Here is a 22,057-nt window from a genome sequence, read left to right on the forward strand (position 1 = left end):
GGTTCCTAATGTTCTGTCTTCTGCTATGTGCCTTCAGAGAAACACTCAAGAGGGGATCTAAGCTCTGTTGCCATTATTTTTCTTTAAATTCCCATTAAGATTTTTAGCTGGCTGACAATTTCTAAATAGTCTAAATGTCTCCATAACGTCTTTGTATTACTTGACTACTTAGTTTCCCAGAGGACATGCAAAAATCCCACAGGGTAAGGATTTTAATATATCATAACCCACATGAGACTTTGGACTCAACTTTCCTTAGTGGCATTCACATCTGTTTGTCAGATAAGAATTAAGTTCATCTTAAGGAAATTCTATACACTTTAACCAGGGCCTCTTATTTTTTCTTTTTACTAAAACATAATTAAAACAATAAAAACCCTAACTACCTTTCATGTAACACTTTTGCCTCTCTTCAGAGTACATGTAAAGTGAGGGGCTGATCTGCTTCCCTAGCCTCTTCGCATGCACAGGACTGGCCTGGAATTCCAAGTTCCCAGGTAAACTAGATACCTTGACAAGAATCAAATGTGTTACATGAGCATTCTTGCAAACTTTTCACCTTTTCCTCTTCACCCCACAACAGAAGATCCAGGAACTGGATCTAGACAATAGACCCTTCCAGATCTCCTCTGTAGCACTGGCTTTCCTCTATAGCAGGGATGGTAAACTGGGTCTATAGGCCGAATCCAGACATCACCCCATTTTACAAATAAGGTTTGATTGTAACACTGCCATACTCCATCATGTACATACTGTCTATGGCTATCTCAATAAAAGAACAGATTTGAATAGTCATTACAATGACTATATGGTCTGTAAACCTAGAATATTTACTACCTGGCCCTTTAAAAAAAGTGTTGATAGATGAAAAAGCTCTGGAGGCTTTCTGAAGAATTTTAAATCATTTTTTCAATTTTTTAAATGTTTGTTTATTTTTAAGAGAAAGAGACAAAGCATGAGCGGGGGAAGGGAAGAGAATGTGGGGGTGGGGGCACAGAATCCAAAACAGGCTCCAGGCTCCAAGCTGTCGGCACAGAGCCTGACGTGGGGCTCGAACCCATGAACAGTGAGATCATGACCTGAGCTGAAGTCAGAAGCTTAACCAACTGAGCCACTCAGGTGCCCTGAATTTTAAATCTTTTACCTCATTCCATTAACTCCCCCACAATCTGATATCCCTCAATGCCCAAGCTAACAAAACTTTCTCTGCTCATGAGATTCCTCCAGCACTCCAGCAAATTCATGTTTTTTGACCTCTGGAATCCAACCAGTCAATGTGAACAGGGACTTTTTGTGTTCTAATAAAACAGCATTATTAAACAAGTCTCAGATAATTACATTGACCAGTCTATGACATATTCCTCAAAGCACTTAAATCTCTGGCCTCCTCATATTCCCTAAGTTTCTGCTTAGAAATACTAGAATTTGAGGTCTTAATTCAGATTTCTCTGGCATACTTTGAATATTACGCTTTTCAAAACAGGCTTGTTGAGAAACAATTCACATGCCAAAAAATTCACCCATTTAAAGCTGACAATTCAATTATGTTTAACATATTCTCAGATTTGTGCAACTATCACCACAATCTAATTTTTACAACATTTTCATCATCCCCCAAAGAAATCCTGCACCCATTATCAGTTGCTCCCAAACATCTTACACCACCTGAAGCCTGGAGCAAACATTCATCTATCTTCTGCTCTATAGATTGATTTATAGGGAAGGTCCAGAAGAGACAATCTCACTATTATAGTCTTTTGTGACTAGCTTTGTTCACTTAGCATAATATTTTCAAAGTTCAACTGTGTTGTTGCATGTACCTGTACTTCATCCCTCTTTGTCTATGGCTGAGTAATGTTCCATTGTAAGGATATACTACATTTTAAAATCCATTCACCAGTTGGTGGACATTAGAGTTTTCCCCCTTATGAATAATGGGAGCTATGACCATTCACGTACAAGCTTTTATGTAGATATGTATTTTTTTATTTCTCTTGAGTACATACCCAGGAGAATTGCTAGCTCATACAGTATACAGTATACTAACATTTATGGAAGTGCCCAACTATTTGCCAAAGTCACTGCATCCTTTTACAGCCCAGTCAACAATGCAAGAAGGTCCCAATTTCTTCATAACCTCAGCAACACTTATTGTCTTTTCTATTATAATCATTTCAGTGATTGTGTAGTGATGTCTCATTGTGGCTTTGATTTGCATTTTCTTAATGACCAACAGTGTTGAGCATTTTTTTCCTGTACTTCTCTAAAAAAGAAATAAAAATAGTCAACATCCATTAAATCATTGGTTCACGTTTTAGTTGGGTTGGTTCCTTTTATTATGACATTGTAAGAGTTCTTTTTTATGACTCTGAGTCCATTATAATATATATAATTTGCAAATATTTTCTCTCATTCAGTGAGCTGTTTTTTCAACTTTCTAGGTGGTATCAAGTACAAAAGTTTTAAGTTTTGATAAGGTCAATTGATCTATTTCTCTCTGGTTGGTTGTGCTTTACTATCATATCTAGCTAATCACTGCCTAACCCAAGGTGGTAAAGATTCACTTCTGTTTTAAGAGTTTAATAGTTTTAACTCTTATATTTAGGTCTTTGATCTACTTGGGAGTACTTTTTATATATGGCAGGAGTTAAAGTTCCAACTTTATTCTTTTGCATGTGGATGTTGGTGTTACTGCCATGTGTTAGCACTATTCCTTTCCAATTAATTATATTGGCATCTCTGTTCAAAGTAAGTTGAACAGACAAGTTTTTTTTTTTTTCTGGATATTCAATTATATTCCATTGACTATATTCCATAGTGTGTCTGAGAGGTGAAACTTCCAACTTTGTCTGGTTGAGTGCCTCCCATATTATTTTGGCTCCTGTACAAATGTTTTGCATTTTCATATGAATTTGTGGATCATCTTGTCAATTTAGGCAAAAGAACCAGCTTAGATTTGATATGTATTGTTAAACACTGTTTTACATGTTCTGTGAGAAACTTAGGATAACCTACTAAGGTTAGAGTGGATAACAAATTGCGGTCAGCTACAGTAGGTAGAAAATACTAATTTGGGGAGGAAAGTCTAGGACGGGAAACGCCAAGATCTCTGAGCACCACAGAAAGATTATTGCTTCCCAGACTGCTAACATGATGTAACTTTGGCATCACCCCATTATTCTAGGAAAAACTTATTTCAATCTAATCAATTTCTCACGAGGAGTTCCTCTTCTCTCTCCCTAGTATCTCTCATTGTTACTTCACCACTCTGATGTACAAATAACAGCATTAGCTACCATATGCATACCACTCATTGTTCAAAAGACAGTGTTTATACAACATATTTAATTCTTACAATCAACTTAACAGGTAAATATTAGTTTTATTGTACAGATCAATACCTAGAGGGCCAGTGGATAACAGCTTTGTTATCCTTTGTTTAGGAATGAAGTTTTAGAGATGAGATTTGGACTCAAACTGATAGAGCTCTTATATTTAAGCTATTAATCAGTATTTAAACTTCCCCCCATGAAGCATCCTTTTAACAAATGTTTTTGCAATCAATTAATTCATCAAAATTAAGTCAAGCTTCAGCAGCAGTAACTATTTGTACTGCCTTTCTAAGCTCTCTGAGTGACTCTGAAACAAAAATCTTAAGTCCACTATTTTTATAAAGCTAAAGATCTGAAGAAGCCTACCTATCATTTTATAAGAGCCTACCCCATAGTAAAATTATTTTATGTGTCAGATGTGCTTCCAAATAGTCCACGTAGATGAAATAGGGGATGGAATTTGATTAAACAAGTCTTTGAAAATTGTCAAAGACAGGGATTAATATATCGGGTTCGTTATACTATTTAATCTGCTTTTAAAAATCATTATGTCCAGAGTAAAAGTTTGTTTTTTTAAGCAGAAGGTTTGAAAGTTTTTTCTTTAATCTCAAATGCATTTGGTGAAATAATGTCTCTTTTACAGAACTAGTAACCTTGAGGAAAGATAAGGTAAAATAAAGTACAACACAGAGTAAATACATAAATAACCAACATCAAGGGCAACTAAATTAATTATTTCAAACATTTAAATTGGTGGTCCTAGGATTCCATGTCATTTTAAAGGTTCCGGTTTTCTCTCTTCTCCCTGTCCAGGTCACGGTTGCTACTGGGCTATTCGGTCAGTACCAACCTGCTTCAGTCATGTCCTAGATCCTGAATAATTTTTCTCCTGTTCTTATGAGCTGATCAACTTATCTGATGTACTCACTTTACTGATCAGTCTTAACTTGTGCTCTGCTCTGTAGAGCAGGACACTAATGGACACCAAGTCCATTCCTGGGAGACATCGAATTTTTCTAACAGGCCTTATATCACGACTCCCCACTTTGCTGAAGCTTCCCTAGACTGCTGATCATGACATTTTCACCCAATGACCTCTCTCCTTCACTTGGAGTCAGTCCTGTGCTCTCGTTTGACAACTAGCTCCCCCAGATTTCCCAGGCTTCCTCTCTACTTTCTCTCATGGGTGCTTCCTGTAATAAAGACCTTTCCTTGTTTGACCACCATGGCACTTGCTTATGGGGGGACTGCTAGTAGTATGACTGCATACTGGACAGATTCCGTAATTTCGAGTCACTTTTAAGGTCTTTAGACTTGTTTTAATGTCCAGTCTTATATGGCACTTAATTTTATCTCTCTTCTTCCTCCAGACTCCTGCCAAAGAAGCTTGGAGAGTGAGGAGCTGTAGCTCTTTATTCTCAGCCTGCTTTTAGAGCCCCCTTTGGCTGCTGCTCTTTCTTTCCTTAAATAGTGACTGTAAGTAGCTCAACACTCAGGTTTGTTGGAAACGTGGATTAGATACATGTGAGTTCCTTAAGGACTTCTCCAGAGACCTCTTCCTGGCTGCATGGTTTTCTAGTAAGGGATATCCTATCCCAACTTCATTTTATTCCACTCTCTGCTACATTTTCAACCTCTGTTCATACAGCAAACAACTTTCTTGGGTGGGTGCTTACAGGACAGCTCAAGCTCATCTTCTTCCAAGCACTGAGGGTGGGAGGCTGACTGCTACATGGCTCCCCGGCACCCCCCCCTTTTTTTTTTACCTTGTCCTCCCCCACCCCGCTGGTTACCTTATTGCTCTATTCAAAAAGGCCTAGATTTCGGATCAGCAAATCACTTCATAGGAACACTTCCAAAGGGGAAATGAAATGCCAGTATTTATTTTCTTCTCTATCAGACTTCCCTCATCTCCACAGACTATTCTCTCAGAACCACATTTACTTAGCTAGTGGGTGGTGGACACATACTTTCCCTTCAATAGGAAAGGGTAGCACAAGCCACATCACTCATTTCTAGGTTCTTATATAGGACTTCAAAGGAGTTCTTTGATATATTTAACCTCCCTGTGGTGGTTTTGTATAAATGAAAAAGAGGAAAGGTGATGGACAGTTTGAGTAGCAGAGCTTATCTGACCATGACTAAGTCCTGGAAAGATGTCAGACCTCAATTATTTTGGGCTTTTGTTAGAAAATGGTGAGTATTTGAAACTTCGTTGTCATCAGTTTAAGGTTCTATAAATCTCCATGGCACAGTTAAGCTTCATGAAATAAGTTCTGTGACATTAATTTGCTCCCCTGCAAAGCCCGCATTCAACCCTCTTTGACACTGTATTCCCATTTTAAACTGTTAACACTTAATACTGTCTCTAGCTTTTAATTGTACCTAGATGCAGTTCACTGTTGCTGTCTTCAATTACATGTTTTCTAGATCTGCCACTCCTCTGGATTAACTCAGGAAATGGACGGAGAAAACTTAGATACTAGCCTACATACACACACTCCTTTGTTATTTTTTTTTGAATGGCATTTAAGTGATTACTACACTTTATCTTCTATCCATCTTGTTTCCCTTGCATTTCATTAAAATTTGACAGTGGAATGATCTCCAAATTCAGACATCTTTGCCTTATGACACCCCTACGATAGTTAAAAAACATCAGTTCTAAGTCATGGTTTTTCTCTTCTGAGTTATTCTGGATGCCCCAGCTACTGATTTGTGATTTTCTTTGTGAAAAGGTAGTCTGTTGAGTAATATGATTCTAAGGGTAAAGGGGACTTCCCTTTCATTTTCTTAAACATTATTTCTCAGTCATCAGCATGTCCCGAAAGATCTCATATGCTGTGTCTGGGATGTTTGCTGCAAGGGCCCAACTCTCGCATGACACATGAAGCAGTAGGCTTAACTGCACCTCTCTGCTTATCAATACCCACCTCCATGTCTCCAAAGATTACTGATTTCTCCTACACTCTGTCTCTAAGACATTCCCCATATTTCTGGTCTTCTTCAAATCAGTAACTATATCCCTTTTGTAGGAGTATTTGGAAATACTAGAATTGAAGAACCTACAAATTCACTTTTACTTTGTCAGACAAGGATTCCTAACCTGTATAGAAAATGGTATTACAGGAAAAATGCAAGCCTTGAAGAGGAAATGAAGACACTGCCTTTCCACTAGTGTTAAAGAGAACCATTCCTTGGCTAATGTTAACAATTCAGGCAACAAGAGATGTTGGCGAGGATGCAGAGAAAGAGGATCTCTTTTGCACTGTTGGTGGAAATGCAAGCTGGTGCAGCCACTATGGAAAACAGTATGGAGGTTCCTCAAAAAATTAAAAACAGAACTACCCTATGACCCAGGAATTGCACTACTAGGTATTTATCCAAGAGATACAGGTGTACTGTTTCAAAGGGACACTTGCACCCCAATGTTTATACCAGCACTATCAACAATAGCCAAAGTATGGAAAGAGCCCAAATGTCCATCGACGGATGAATGGATAAAGAATATGTGGTATATATATATACAATGTAGTATTACCTGGCAATCAAAAAGAATGAAATCTTGCCATTTGCAATCACGTGGATGGAACTGGAGGGTATTATGCTAAGTGAAATTAGTCAGAGAAAGACAAAACTCATGACTTTACTCATATGAGGACTTGAAGAGACAAAAAAGATGAACATAAGGGAAGGGAAGCAAAAATAATATACAAACAGGGAGGGGACAAAACATAAGAGACCCTTAAATATGGAGAACAGAGGGTTCCTGGAGGGGTTGTGATAGGGAGGATGGGCTAAATGGGTAAGGGGCATTAAGGAATCTACTCCTGAAATCATTGTTGTACTACTATATGCTAACTAATTTTGTTGTAATTTAAAAAAAATGAAATTAAAAAAAAATAATAAATTTTAAAAGGAGCACCATTCTCGCCACTCATCAGTCACTGTACCTCTGTCATCCTTCACATTTCATGGAATTTTCTTCTAATTGAAACTTTAAGTAAGCACGCCCACATAAGCTCAACTTAGGTATGAAGCTAATGGAGTGAAAATTCTGTAAGTAGAAAGACAGCAATATTCCCAACTTAAAAAAACAGATTTTACAGTTGTAGATTCAATAGTGATGCTTCTTGTTTTATGAACATTTTAAAATAGAAATATTTGTCCCTTAGTCCAAAAAAATTGTCTCAATAGAAATCTTAGGATAATTTTCAGTTACAGATTTAGTCCTCAACTGATTGTTTTCTTTCTTTCTAATTCAACCTTGACAGGTATTATTTGGAATCTTATTCATGGTAGATTCTAAAATTTCCACTGAGACACACCTACTAAAAGAAATTTCCAGCTGAGCAAATATTTTTACCACAGATCGTGTTCTTTTTACTCATTCGCTGACATGTCTTGTGAGACCCTGTAGTCTGCCCCACCTCTTTGCCCCTGTGACACAGCTCACCCCAGATCTGACATGTTTTTTAGGCACTTCTAGGTAAAGGACCAGGAGTCAATTTAGAGCTGTAGAATTCCTTAGTCATCAACATGTCTATTTCTCTCCAACAGCATTATGGAGACTTCATTAAATTCTCCTTAATTTATTCACTCCTAAAGCTTATTTTTCATTATTTAAAAAATGCCAGATTGGGATGAACTAAAAACATAATATTATCTTTAAAAACAAACAAAAAAGACTTAGCAAAGGAAGAGAATGGGAAGAGAGAAAGATAAAGAGCTAAGAAAGATAAAGGACACAGAAACCTTAACAGTCTTTCTGAACAGAGGACTGCAGTCCACACCAACAAATGACCACTCTCCCAGGTAATCAAAACACACCCTTCCCTTTAGACGCTCCAGAGACAGTGTCTAATACATCTTTGTGCTTCTAGCCCAGGAGTCTCCCACAGGTGATGGTAGCTCTGCATTTAACTTCTTCCTGTCGATCACCATGTTTCTGTGTATGCTGGATGTGAAGGGGAAGAGTATCAGCTCTATCTTCCCAGAATAAGCTATTTGCCATTTACTATGAAGAAGTTTGTCCTTCCCCACATGATTCAAATATACTGAGTATAATTTCTATTTGTTATTTGGCTCAACTTCAAACATAATATTTATTGTACTTTCTCTAACATATTCTAGGAATCATGTGTATTCAATATGGTTCAGTGCAATTTTCTTAATATTTTGTTACTGACAAGAGAACTTAATTTTCAATGGAGGGCATCTTACTCTTGGAAATAGTTTATGAGTTTCCTGTTTCAATCACTCATGAGGGACTTCTCTTTAATCTCCCCAGGGTCTCTGTTCGCTTTATGAAGGATAATGAAAAACAACTATAGTTACATCTACTGAGCCCCTGCTGCCTGCAGCACTGTAAGCAGTTGACAAGTATCATCTCATTCATTCTGCAAAGTAACTTATGAAGAAGATAATATTCATTCTATTTTAGAGACTGCAAAACTAAGGCCTGAAGGTTAAAAAAAATGTTATAAAGCAGTAAATTTTCAGACTTTGGAACTTTTTCCCCATGCATGGGGTGTGTGTGTGTGTGTGTGTGTTTGCCAACAAACTTACTCCTGAGAAGTCTTTCCCTGAATTTGTCTTTCCTTTCTTCAGAAGACTTCACAAAGTTTGGGTAACTTTAAACTTATTTCTCAATTCTCTAGTCTACTTCACATCAATTAGTCTCCTTTTGTTTATGTGTTAGCTAAGAAATTCTAGTGTAGTGAAATGCCTATGTATGTTATCATGTCCATATTTTCACAATTTCACTTGAAACCTTGTTCCCTAAATGAATGTCCTCATCTTCAGACCTCAAAACCACTAATAGGCATAACACACATCACCAAACAGTAATATAGACAGGAAACAGGGCCACTTGCCCAATGGGGAAACAGAGCAGGTCAGACGACAAAGAGGATTCTTCCTTTCCAGTACAGGGAAGTCTCTGGCCACCTAGATCTCAGAAGGACTGAAATCTGGCTATTCCTCCTACCCTCTCTTTCTGTTCTCACATTTCAAACCCTGAAATTTGTGGTTAAACCCGCTTAATAACAACACACACATTTTTACCATGATTATATATAGCCAGTTGGGGTTACCATATTAACTATCATTAATTGAACAAGGTGAGTCATCACAAATGTGGGAAAATAAAAAGGCAAGAGAGAGAGAAAGATACACAAAAGATATTGATATTGAGGGGGCGTCTAGGTGGCTCAGTCAGTTAAGTGTCCAACTTCAGCTCAGGTCATGATCTCATGGTTTGTGAGTTTGAGCCCTGCATCAAGCTCTGGCTGACAGCTCAGAACCTGGAGCCTGCTTTGGATTCTGTGGCTCCCTCTCTCTCTGCTCGCACCCTATCTCTCTCTAAAAAAAATAAACATTACAAAAAAGATATTGGTATTGAGAATAGCTCTTATAAAAGGAAAAAATAGCTTATTTCTTAAGTTTTATTTCTAAATATCTTATTTCTGAAACATTTTCCCTCTTCATTGAAGCAAGAAACATGTCGGGGTGGAGAACACAGCAAAGTTGCACCAGAAATAAGCAACCTTCTAGTTACTATCAGAAAATGTATTCCTATTGACAACTCTTCTCCCCACCCCCACTAAGGTTTATACACAGCTAAGATCCTCCTATATCTTGCTACTTCTTATTAGGTATATGTTCTTTTAGAGGATGTCTATTAGGAAAGCCCATTAATCTAAGTCTGTTAATATTTTATAACACAATGGAAAATTTTACTCTCATCATTCAATATAATGTGACACTCTGGAGTGAGCTGAAAACATAGTTACACATAGGCTATCCTACCTGGTCTGCAGTGCAAAATAAACATTGCCTACCAAGTCTGGGACACACAGTTCTGGAAGGAGGCAAAAACTATTTCCTCTGTCTTGTTCAATGGATCTGCCTATCTGTATGATGAGCTGTGAGTGGGTTTCCTGGTTCCCGTACTTGCAGGTGTTTGTCCTATTTCCACAATGTTTCTCAAATGCATAGAGTTCATAGTTGCTGTTAATATCTGCTTAGAGAGCTTGAAGGTTGAATGCTCAGAAATGTATTATTTTTCTCCAACAAAACTGGGACAAATTAATTTGGTGTTTTTATCTGGAATAAAGCTTCTTAAATAAAATACCTCTTAATGTTAAAACACACTGTTCACAAAGCAGATCTTAAGACCAAAAAATGGGTCCAACAGTCCTACATAGAAAACAATGGACTTGAAGAAAACATCTCAAGGTTGCAATGGAGAGGTTACATTCTGTACATCCCAAAAAAGTTCCTGCACCTGAGTCTTTAGGAAATACCATGCTGCTGACTCTCCCAGATAGCTTCCTTACTGTACTCTTTATCCACTGATATTTTTTATTTTTTTAATTTTGTAAAGTTTATTTTTTATTTATTTTTGAGAGACAGAGACAGAGCAAGTGGGGGAGGGGCAGAGAGAGAGAGAAGGAGAAAGAATCCCAAGCAGGCTCCACACTCTAAGTACAGAGCCTGATTCAGGACTCAAACTCATAAACCATGAGAACATGACCTTAGCTGAAACTAAGAGTCAGATGAGCCACCCAGGTGCCCCAGCATGGATTTTTATATTTAAAAATTACTGGTGACTATTAGACAATGGAAAATTTGAGTAGGAAGACAGGATATTAAAACACACTTTCAGAGTCAAAATGATTAGAAAATAATACATAGAGAGATTAACAGAGAATAGTATTGCTACCATAGCCTCTCCTTGGGATCTCGTGCTTTAAAGAATAGATTTCACAGATTATTCCTGTAACATAATCCACTTATAGATATTTCAGGACGATTTTACATAATTTTTAAAGACCGCTTCTTATTTTCTGGCCGTTCATGCCAGGTCACTATATGTAATATTTCTGGGACTTTTACAACAAAGTCACCACAGCTGACTTTAGTCACCACAGCTCAAAGAAATGAAGGAACCATATTTTCTGTGTGCCACGATATTAAGACACACTCAGACTGACGTGGGGTGGGAAAGGGCAGCAGCAGAAGACATCCTATCTGCCTTACCCATTAGGATTCTCCAGAGAGAAAAATGTGAAAATGTGTGTGTGTGTGTACATACGTACATGAGCATCTATGTGTGGTACAGGCAGAGCAGTGAGACATATACTCAGATTATGTTGGATGAGTGTCAACTCAAGCCTTCTCTGCTCAGCATGTGTAAAATTAATTAAGAGTAAAGTCTCTTCCCTCAACTACTTGCTAGTATCAAAATCTTTCTGCACATTCTTTAATTTGCTATTTTCCAGATTCTTTAGGTGGACACTTAGATCATTGATTTTGAAATCTGTCTTCTTTTCAAATATATACATTTTAGACCTGCATTTCTCTCTAAAGAATCCCTTACCAGCATCCCACAAATATCGAATTTTCAAAAATGTATCAATTAATTTGAAATTCTTCCTATATTTCCTTGTTACTTCTTTGGCATCGTAGTTATTTAAAATATTTTGTTTCCTTTTCAAATGTTTGGAGATTTTTCAGGATGTCTTAATGGTACTGATCTTTAAATTAATTCATTATGGTCAGAAAGCATACTCTAGGATTTCAGTCCTTTGCCATTCTGTGACATCTTACAAACCAGCATATTAACTATCTTAAAGAACGTTCTGTTTGCATTTGAAAAAAATATGTTTTTTGATTTTGCTGGGTTTAGTTTGAAAATATCTACTAGATCATGTAGGTGGGCAGTGTTATTTGAACTTCTCATATTCTTACTAATTTTTTTTATAATCTTTCAATTACTGGGAAGAAGTGTTAAAATCTCCAAATATAATTGTTTTTGTATCTAGTTCTTCTCCTATACCTGTTAAAATTTGTTCCATGTACTTAGAATTTCTGTTATTACAAGGTACATACACATTTAGGATTCCTGTGTTTTCTTTTTCTTTTTTTTGATTCCTGTGTTTTCTTAATGAAATATCCCTTTTATCATTATGGAATGTTGTTTTGCCCTAATAATATTCCATTACTGGCAGCCCTCTGCCTAATAGTAGTATAGTCATATTATCATGAGTATTATTTTCATGGTTTACTTTTTTTTATCTTTCTACTTCTGACCAGATGTCCTTTTACATTTAAAAAGAATTCTCTAGTGGCTTTGTACCCAATCTTATTTTGTATCCTGACATCCTGCCTTTTAACATGACTGATTGGATGATTTTCATATAATTAAATTATTAATACTATCAGGCTTAAGTCAGTCATCTTCCTAATTGATTTCTATTTGTCCTATCTATTCTTCGGGTCTTTCTCCCTCCGTGCCTTTATTTTGCACTGAGTTGTTAAAATTTTTTTTACTCCTTCATTGTCTTTTGAGCTGTATCTGTGAATATTTAGTGGTCACCATAGGAATCAAAATGTTCCTTCTGAACTTATGACAGTCTATTCTGAAATATACCATTTCGCATAAATAAAACCTTAAAACAATGTATTTCAATTGATCTCTGTGTTATCTTTGTGCTATTGTCATAGTCTTTACTTCTACTTATTTTATAAACTTTACAATGTATTATTTTTACTTTTGTTTTGAAGAGGTTTTTTTAAAGAATTACTAAAAGGGAAAAATAATTCTTTACAATTGCACAAATTTTATAATTTCCCCACTCTCTATATTCTTGCAATTAAGATTCCAGGTTCTGTTATTCTTTTGGCTTTGGCCTGAACAATTTCTTTTAGCATTTCATATGGTGTAAGTTGGCTAAATACAAATTTTCTTAGGCTTTGGTTATCTAAAGTATTTTATTTGCTTTCATTTGTGAAATATATTTTCACTGGATAAAGACTTTTTCACTAGATTTTCACTGGATAAAGTCGATTTTTTTTTCTTTTCAGCATTTTAACATGTCTTTTTCTTGTTTCCTGCTTTGCCTTGTTTCTGATCAGAACTTATAGTTCTTATTGTTATTCATCTGTGCGTCTCTTATAGTCACTGGTATTTTTGTTTGTTTGGTTTTAGTATTTTAGCTTTACTCGTGGTTTTCCACAGTTTGATTATAGTGTTTATTTAACCTGTTTGGTGTGTGCCATGTTCTTGAATCAGTGGGCTGATGATTTTCCTTGGAACTGAAGAAAATCTTTAAAAATCATGCTTTATTCTCTCTTCCATCCCTAACTCTGTGACTCCAATTGCATATATGTTAGTCTGTTTGCAATTATCCTGCAAGCCATTCTATTGAATTTTTTTTACATACTTTTCTCTCTGAAATTTTGATAGTTTCTACTCACTGGCCTTCAAGTTGAATGATTTTTCCTTCATTAGTCTCCAAGTTGTTCTTAAACCCATCCAGTGCATTTTTTGTATCAGATACTGTCTTATAGAATCTTTACTTCATTCTATCTTACTTTTCTTTTCTCTACATGATAGTCCTAATTTTTTATTTAAATCTTATCCTATTTTTTAAAACATATTTAGAGTATTTGTTTTAAAAGTCCTTGTATGAATGATTACATAATATAGTCTTCTAATTATGTCTTCTCTTGATTTGGGATCATAGTTTACTATTTATTTGCTCTTTTTAGAATTATTATATGCATTGTTTAAAAAGGTAGAGCTAGAAGTATATTGTGTTATTTTGTTTATTATAGCACAAGCCATGTCACCTCCTTTGCTGGACAGGATGAGAGGCTGATCATTCAGGTTCTTCCTCATCAAATTGAGTGACGTTTGAACCACTTTAATTAGGCTGAGTTCACTCATGATTAGTTCAACCCAAAACCTACTTGGCTTTTTGTTGATCTTGCCATTATTCGAACTGGGAGCAATTGAGGCTGTAGTTTCATGTAATTTTAACTTGATATGCTTGGAAAACATGCTTTAACACAGACACTACCCCAGAATTTAAGTGCCATATGAAAGTTTAAGAACAGATGATTTCCCTCCATTCTCTAACCCCTTCTCCAGCACTACTCTCTGTGCACAAGTTAGAAGTGAAGATGTCCTGAGAATTATTAGCCCTAGTGATTTCCTTTTGCATACTTTTGGGAATCTTCATGGTAATATACTCTCCATCTAATTTATAAGCCATTCAGTACCACTATATCATCATTGCCCTCTAAATTCTCTGCTTCTGTGGTGACCCATTCCCCCCCTCCCCAATCCTGCTCACTTCCAGAAAAAGCAGGGCAAGTATGCTGTCCTATGAAGGGTTTTGCTTTCTCTGAAATTCAGTTCATCAAGGCTTCCTTGAGTCCCTGTTCATTATACAATTAGAAAAATGTTCATTTGTTCCAGGTTTTCTTCCCTTGTTTTTACCATGGGAATCAGAGTACTGTGAGGCCTTTAACAACATAAATGAAAGCAGAAGTTGCCTGTCCACAACCTTTGAAAATTTACTTTTAAGATTTCTCACTCTTCTTCCATAGTTATTCTTAGCTTCCTTGTCAATTTTACCACCACTGTTTTTTAATGCTTAAAATTACATGCCACAGAATATATAATCCCGACAGATTAATGACAGTGTTTCAAGCTCTGAATGAGCATATTCAGAAATATTTTCCATTTTATTATCACTAATTTAAAACCCATTTTTTTATGCTATTTCATATGCTCTATCCAGTCTCAGCCATCTCTCAAATTCCCTGGGTTTCTTCAAGTTATTAAGGCCCTCAACTTTTATTCACATGTACTAAGAAGTTCTAAAATTTAATGAACACTCAATCAAATCTTGATTACTACTTTTTTTATATTGTTTTTGGAATACAGTTTTTCAGGGAATAGCCTCCCAATCTATGGTCACAGCACTCTGTGCACAGAACAAAGGTGTTAGCCTAAATAAGATTTTCTGACAGTGTAGAAAATCCTACTGTGTATTTGTCTGGTAAAGGTATTCATGTGGCCCCTATTCACTGAAGACAGGAGAAATCCAGCCACTAAGGCCACAGGGAGTATCTTTCTAACAAGTCCACAGATAACCATCTTTCTGGCCTCAATCATAATCTATGAATGCTCTTCCTGATCAAATCTTACTGGTGACATCCATGCTCAGATTCAGCATATATATGCTAACAGTGGAGTAAAAAATGTGTCTAAACTATACATTCCTGTATATTTTTTAAAAAGCAACAGTAAGAAAGAGATAGAGAGGAAAATAACAGAGCAATATAGTCTCAAGCTAAATCTTGTTGATTGTAGTTTTAGGAAACTTTCACTCCCCACACGAAATGTCTCACACACACTCTATTACAGACTTTTCCTCCTGACTTGCTTTTTTCCTGCTCTGAGCACTTCATTCAATAATACAAGAACATTCATTGGGTTATTTTATTAACAGAGAAAAAAATTTTAAATAATTTCAGCTGGGATGTTGACTATTCCTAAGTCGAAAGGTGCTTTTAACTCATTTCTCATGTCTTCTGCCATCGTTCTGTGGCAGGTCATGCATCCTATAATATTCAACACAACTGGCACGTGTTGGTAGTGATGCCTCTGCTCATGCTACTCCTTTTTTTAAGTTTATTTATTTTGAGACAGAGAGAGAGAGAGCACACACACAAGCGGGGTAGGGACAGAGAGAAAGGGGAGAGCGAGAATCCGAAGCAGGCTCCACACTGTCAGTGCAAAGCTCAACGTGGGACTCAAACTCACCAACGGTGAGATCATGACCTGAGCAGAAACCAAGAGTCAGTCACTTAACTGACTGAGCCACTCAGGTGCCCCTCAATTCTCCATGATACCAGTAGTCCTCATTTGTCAACTGGGTTGTTAGAAACATACTTGTCAAGGTATTGTTTTGGCGATACCCTGATCAGCAGCACTCCTCAGAGTCTTACATACAAGGGGAACTATTATTTCATTATTACGAAGCACACAGATAAATTGAGAACAACACTTTGTACAACCTAGCTGTCTCATATTTGCCTCATTTCTATTTTAGGAACTACTTGAGTAATCCCAAATTGCACACCAAACACATAAGCAGCAAACTTGAAAGAACAGAAGATCCAGAAGAGAAAGAGAAGAAACCATGGGAACAAAACAGCTAACTATAATGTCAGTACTAGAGATAATGAGTTTCTAATAGTGCCCCATCCATACACATGTACTCAAATATGGATTATCTAGAAATATGACTATCAGTTTCTGCCCAAATTCTCTTGACATCATCTGAGAAATTTCACAAACTACCTCTAGACCATTAGAGTAAAAATACATTCCAAACGCTTAAATCACAACTTCCAAAATTTAAGTAAACAAGAATTAAGAAAGATGAAGAAACCAAGTTACAATAAGATGGAAAGACAATTTCAAAGATAATCAGCTAATATTGTTGCTGTCATTTTTAACTTTTTACAACAGTAGTTTCTGTTACCCAAAATCTTTTACTCTCGGGATACATTAGGATATTAACAAACATAAGGTTTATAAACTTGACTTGTGATTTGTCCGAGTCACCCTAGAGGCCACATGGCTTGGTACACATTTCCAGTGTTGGAGTAGGTTTTATTTAATTACTATTGACCTCTTCCTTGTTTGCCATTTTAAGATTGTTTTTAAAATATACAGCAAAGGTACCTCACAGTAATAGGAAAACTATTCCCTAACAGTCCAATTTTTAAGGAGTCTTCATAATTTAACACTGGAAAGCTAACCTTATTCATATCAAGGTGTGACAGGCAGCCTCCCCTCCAATATTTCCCTAAAGGGAACTCAATGTAGCCATGGTAGATATCTGAGGGCCAATTAAAGGCTTCAATTCCTTCAGTTAATTTCCTTGGAGAATTCCCATGGCAAGATTACAGGACTGCGACTTCAGAGTTTTGATTGTTTTGTTTTTGGTGTCAGAGGGGTAGGTCTAATCTTTAATACCTCTGATTCCATCTCTAAATAATCCTTTTTCCCAAGTATCTGCCCTTGACTCATTTAATGTTTCAAAGTTGATCTGTTTGCAGAAAAGATCATCAAATTAGTAACAATAAAGAAGAGAGTGAGTGAGAGAGAGCTAGAGACAGGCAAGCAGCCCTAGAGAGTACACAGCCCAGAATGGGAATGGCCAGTGGGCACAGGAGCAGCATACCTTTTGCTTTAGGACTCAGAACCTCACAGTGATGAGGAGCTGCGTGGCTTTGTGCATAAGTGATCTCTTCCTCACCCCTTCCTGCAAGTAACCCTCAAGAGAAGAGCCTCACCTCATGTTATCCAGTGTAGCCATAGAGCTCACCCTGTGAATGTTTCCCTGTTGCACAGGCTTCAAAAATACCTACCTTCCCTTCCCTGTGTGTTGCCATAGTTTCTACATGACATACTGAATGGTGATCTATAACACCTTGCATAGCTGTTTATAGGTCACATTGAACTTCAAGATTTACACTTAACTTCCAATGGGGACATTTAAGCTCTTGGAAATAGTTTTGAGCTTCACCTATGGGTCACTCATGGGGTGGTCCTCTATGTTCTCCCCAGCAATTCTATTCCCTTAGTGAAGTGGCAAAAAGTATTGATGTTTTTACTGAGCTCGTTTTGTGCTACAAGTTTTTCTCAATTGACATGCAATAGGTCTCCAGCATGGTATGTGGGAGCTATGATGTACTTCCTTTAATACATGTTGAAACTGAGATGCAGAAGTTAACTATTTCTCAAAAAAAACTCCATGTTGTTAATTTTAAGAGTTGTGATTTGTGCAACCTCAAAATCAGGGTTCTTAGGCATGACACACTACTTACTGATAGGCACAGAACAGGTTACCAATTAATGTCTGTTGATTGAATGAATGGCTCTGTCAAACAATCAATCAAACTATGAGAGTGTCCCAGAAAGAGTGACCTTAGCAGCCTCTCCAGTCACATCAATAGCTCCACAACAAAAAAGTCTCTTAACCAGCTTGGTTGTTGGAACACTTCACAGCAGGAAGCTGTATGCAAATAGGTTTTCCCCCCTGCAAAATAGATTGCACAAAAACATTCCAACAGGGCCATTGCACACTGTTGAATATTTCTAATTTTTAAAAGCCCTTACTCCATTACTAATGGCCTGTCCTCAACACTTGACACATCTTGCACCTTTTTCTCTTGCAGTCAATCCTGGAATACTTGCCACAAAGCAACACTTTCCCTACAGCAGCCTGGTTATCAAAAGCTTATTACTATATATTCTTGGCTCTTGATCTCAAACTTGTCAAGCCAAAGCCTGTGTACTGTTTACCTTACTGAACAGTACATGATAAATGCTAAAATTTGGATATATTTTATGTCAATCCAAGCCAGCTGATCTACCAGCTAAAGTAAAAAGGCTCAATAATTTGTTCTTACTAGAGCTCTACCCTGTATTATTTTCAATATTATTCTTCACTTCGGAGTCAGACCTTTCTGCCTATTCATTTTTGCTAGATTATTACTTGCTTACTATTTACATGTGGGAAGTTCCAGTTTCTCTGCATAGTCTAGATTCCTGAGGGGCATCTCTTAGCTCCTAAACTCAATCACATTCCCTGTGTATACTGAAGGAAAAAGTTCACAGATTCCCTCTATAACCTTCCCATGTCCATTTCTTACTCATTGTGTCTACTACCTTCCAAATGGTCTCTAGAATCCTTTTTAAGCTTTCCCTGCATTACAATAGAATTTTTCTTCCTTTTTACAAATGTTTATTCCACACATACTTTTTGCAACATATCTTTGGTTGTGTGGAATGCAGACTTGAACAAAACAGGATATCCTTACCCTAATAGAACTGATGTTCAATTAGGAGAAAGGAGTAATATTATTTTATGACTTTAAAATAATGAAGTAAAACATACATTATATTATATGCTGGTAAGTGAGAGGGGAAACTAAAGCAGAGAAGGACAAAAGGAATGTATGGATGTGGGAATAGATTGTAATTTTAAATAGTATGGTTGGGAATACAAAATAGAATATACTACATAGTCTACAATATATAATAAAGTGAGAAATGACTGTTACTGGAACAAATTTATTTATCTGATGTTTTTATCCACTGCAGTTTGAAAAATATGGTATTTCAAAAAGTATTCCACTTATACTTAAAATAATGTTTCTCAACCTCTGAACTACTGACATTGGCAGGGATGGGGTTTCTTTGCATTTGTAGTATGTTCAGCAGCATCCCTGACCTCTATCCATGACATGCTAGTAGTACACACAAACACACACACACACACACACACCACACACACACACACACGACAACCAACACTGTCTCTAGATATTGCCAAATCCTACCTGGGGAGCAAGGTCACCTCCCATTAACAACTACTGGGTTAAAAGCATGCGGGCCAATAGTCTCTACAACTTCTGTCATTGAGAATTCAGTAATCCTAATAAGGGGCAAGTTTTTCCCTTAAAGAAAAATGTATAAACAAGCATAATCAGTAAGCTGCATGATTTAGAATGGCTTAAACAATCATTAAGGGAAGCTACTCCCAATCAGTGCTGCTGTTTGCACATTATCCCTTTGTCGCCAAGAGGATTTTACAACTTGGAAAATGCAATACTATAAGATTTGGGTTAGGTGAGGTAGGGTGGGGGTTATGCCCTTATGCTTTAAAGTACAAAAAAGGGCTAGTGTGAATGCATGCAAGTTCTAAGGGAGTATTAAAACAGTATAATGAAGGTGAAGAATCTGGTAATCGATTCCCTTTAAACAATCCATGTTGCATATCCTGCTTTTCTTCTCTGATCTATTTTCCTATTGCTATATTTTCCTCCACAGGTATTTCTTCAGTGATTTCAAAACTCTTCTCCTATCTCAGTATCATCCACACAAGCTAACCCTTGACTCAAACTAGGCCATAAAAGCATTTTTATGGGTTGGATTCATTATATCCCACAGAGTTCTTGCACATGTTCCCTGGACTCTGAACCATCTTCAACTGCATGCTATCCTCAGACAGCTTCTGAATGAGAATTTCCCAAAAGTATTCCTAACTTCAGAATTCTTTTTAAAAATATTATCTCTCTAACCTGTATCAAATATTTCTCAAATCTGTCATCTTTCTCAAATTCATAAAAGTTTGCAATTTTTTTTCTCCTTCCATTAGATCTTGAATTCAAATTTAGGCATCTGTTCCCATTCAGCTGTCTTTAACCTTACAGAAAGATATCCTATGAATAAACCTAACCAAACAGGTAAAAGATCTGTACACTGATAACTATAGAACACATATGAAAGAAATTGAAAAAGATATAAGGAAATGGAAAAACATTCATGCTCATGGGTTGGAAGAGTACTGTTAAAATGTCTATTCTACCCAAAGCAATCTACACATTCAATTCAATCCCTATCAAAACAATACCACCATTTTTCACAGAGCTAGAACAAACAATTCTAAAATTTGTATGTAATCAGAAAAGACCCCCAATAGCCAAGGTAATGTTGAAAAAGAAAATCAAAGTGAGAGACATCAGAATTCCAAACTTCAAGTTGCCTTACAAAGCTGTAATCATCAAGACAGTATGGTACTGGCACAAAAGCAGACACAAACATCAATGGTACAGAATGGAGAGCCCAGAAATGGACCCACGACTATATGGTCAACTCATCTTCAACAAATCAGAAAAGAATATCCAATGCGAAAAAAACAGTCTCTTTAACAGTCTTTTCAACACCAAATGGTGTTGGCAAAACTGGACAGTAACACACAGAAGAATGAAACTGGGACACTTTCTCACACTATATATAAAAGTAAATTCAAAATGGATGAAAAACCTACATGTGAGACAGGAAACCATCAAAATCGTAGAGGAAAGGGGCACCTGGGTGGCTCAGTCAGTTAAGCATCCTATTTCAGCTCAGGTCATGATCTTGCGTTTTGTGAGTTGAAGCCCCAGGTCAGTCTCTGTGCTGACAGCTCAGAACCTGGAGCCTGCTTCAGATTCTGTGTCTGTCTCTCTGCCCTTTCCCCACTTGCACTCTGTCTATCTCAAAAATATATAAACATTTTTTTAAAATTTAGAAATCCTAGAAAACATAGGCAGCAACCTCTTTGACCTTAGCTGTAGCAACTTCTTAGTAGAGAAGTCACTGAAGACAAGGGTAACAATAGCAAAAATGAACTATTGGGACTTCAAGATAAAACTAGTGGGACATCAAGATAAAAATCTTCTGCACAGCAAAAGAAACAATCGACAAAACTAAAAGACAGCCTACAGAATGGGAGAAGATATTTGCCAATGACATACTGGGTAAAGGGCTATCATCCAAAATCTATAAAGAACTTACCAAACTCAACACCCAAAAAACAAATAATCCAGTTAAGAAATGGGCAGAAGATATGAACAGACACTTTTCCAAAGAAGACATCCAGATAGCTAACAGACCCATGAAACAATCCTCAACATACTTATTATCAGGGAAATACAAATAAAAACCACTATGATACCCCCTCACACCTATCAGAATGACTAAAATTAACAACTCAGGAAACAACAGATGCTGGTGAGGATCCAGAGAAAGGGGAACCTTCTTGCACTGTTGGTGGGAATGCAAACTGCTGCAACCACTCTGGAAAACAGTGTGGAGGTTCCTCAAAAATTTAATAATGGGACTACCCTCTGACCAAATAATTGCACTACTGGGAATTTATCCAAAGGATACAAAAATACTTATTCAAAAGGGCGCATGCACCCCAATGTTTGTAGCAGCGCTATCAACAATAGCCTAAAGTATGGAAAGAACACAAATGTCCATCCACTGGGTGGATAAAGACAATGTGGTTTTATATATATATATA

The sequence above is a fragment of the Acinonyx jubatus genome, chromosome D4, assembly GCF_027475565.1.
Source record: "Acinonyx jubatus isolate Ajub_Pintada_27869175 chromosome D4, VMU_Ajub_asm_v1.0, whole genome shotgun sequence".
NCBI classification, from domain to species: domain Eukaryota; kingdom Metazoa; phylum Chordata; class Mammalia; order Carnivora; family Felidae; genus Acinonyx; species Acinonyx jubatus.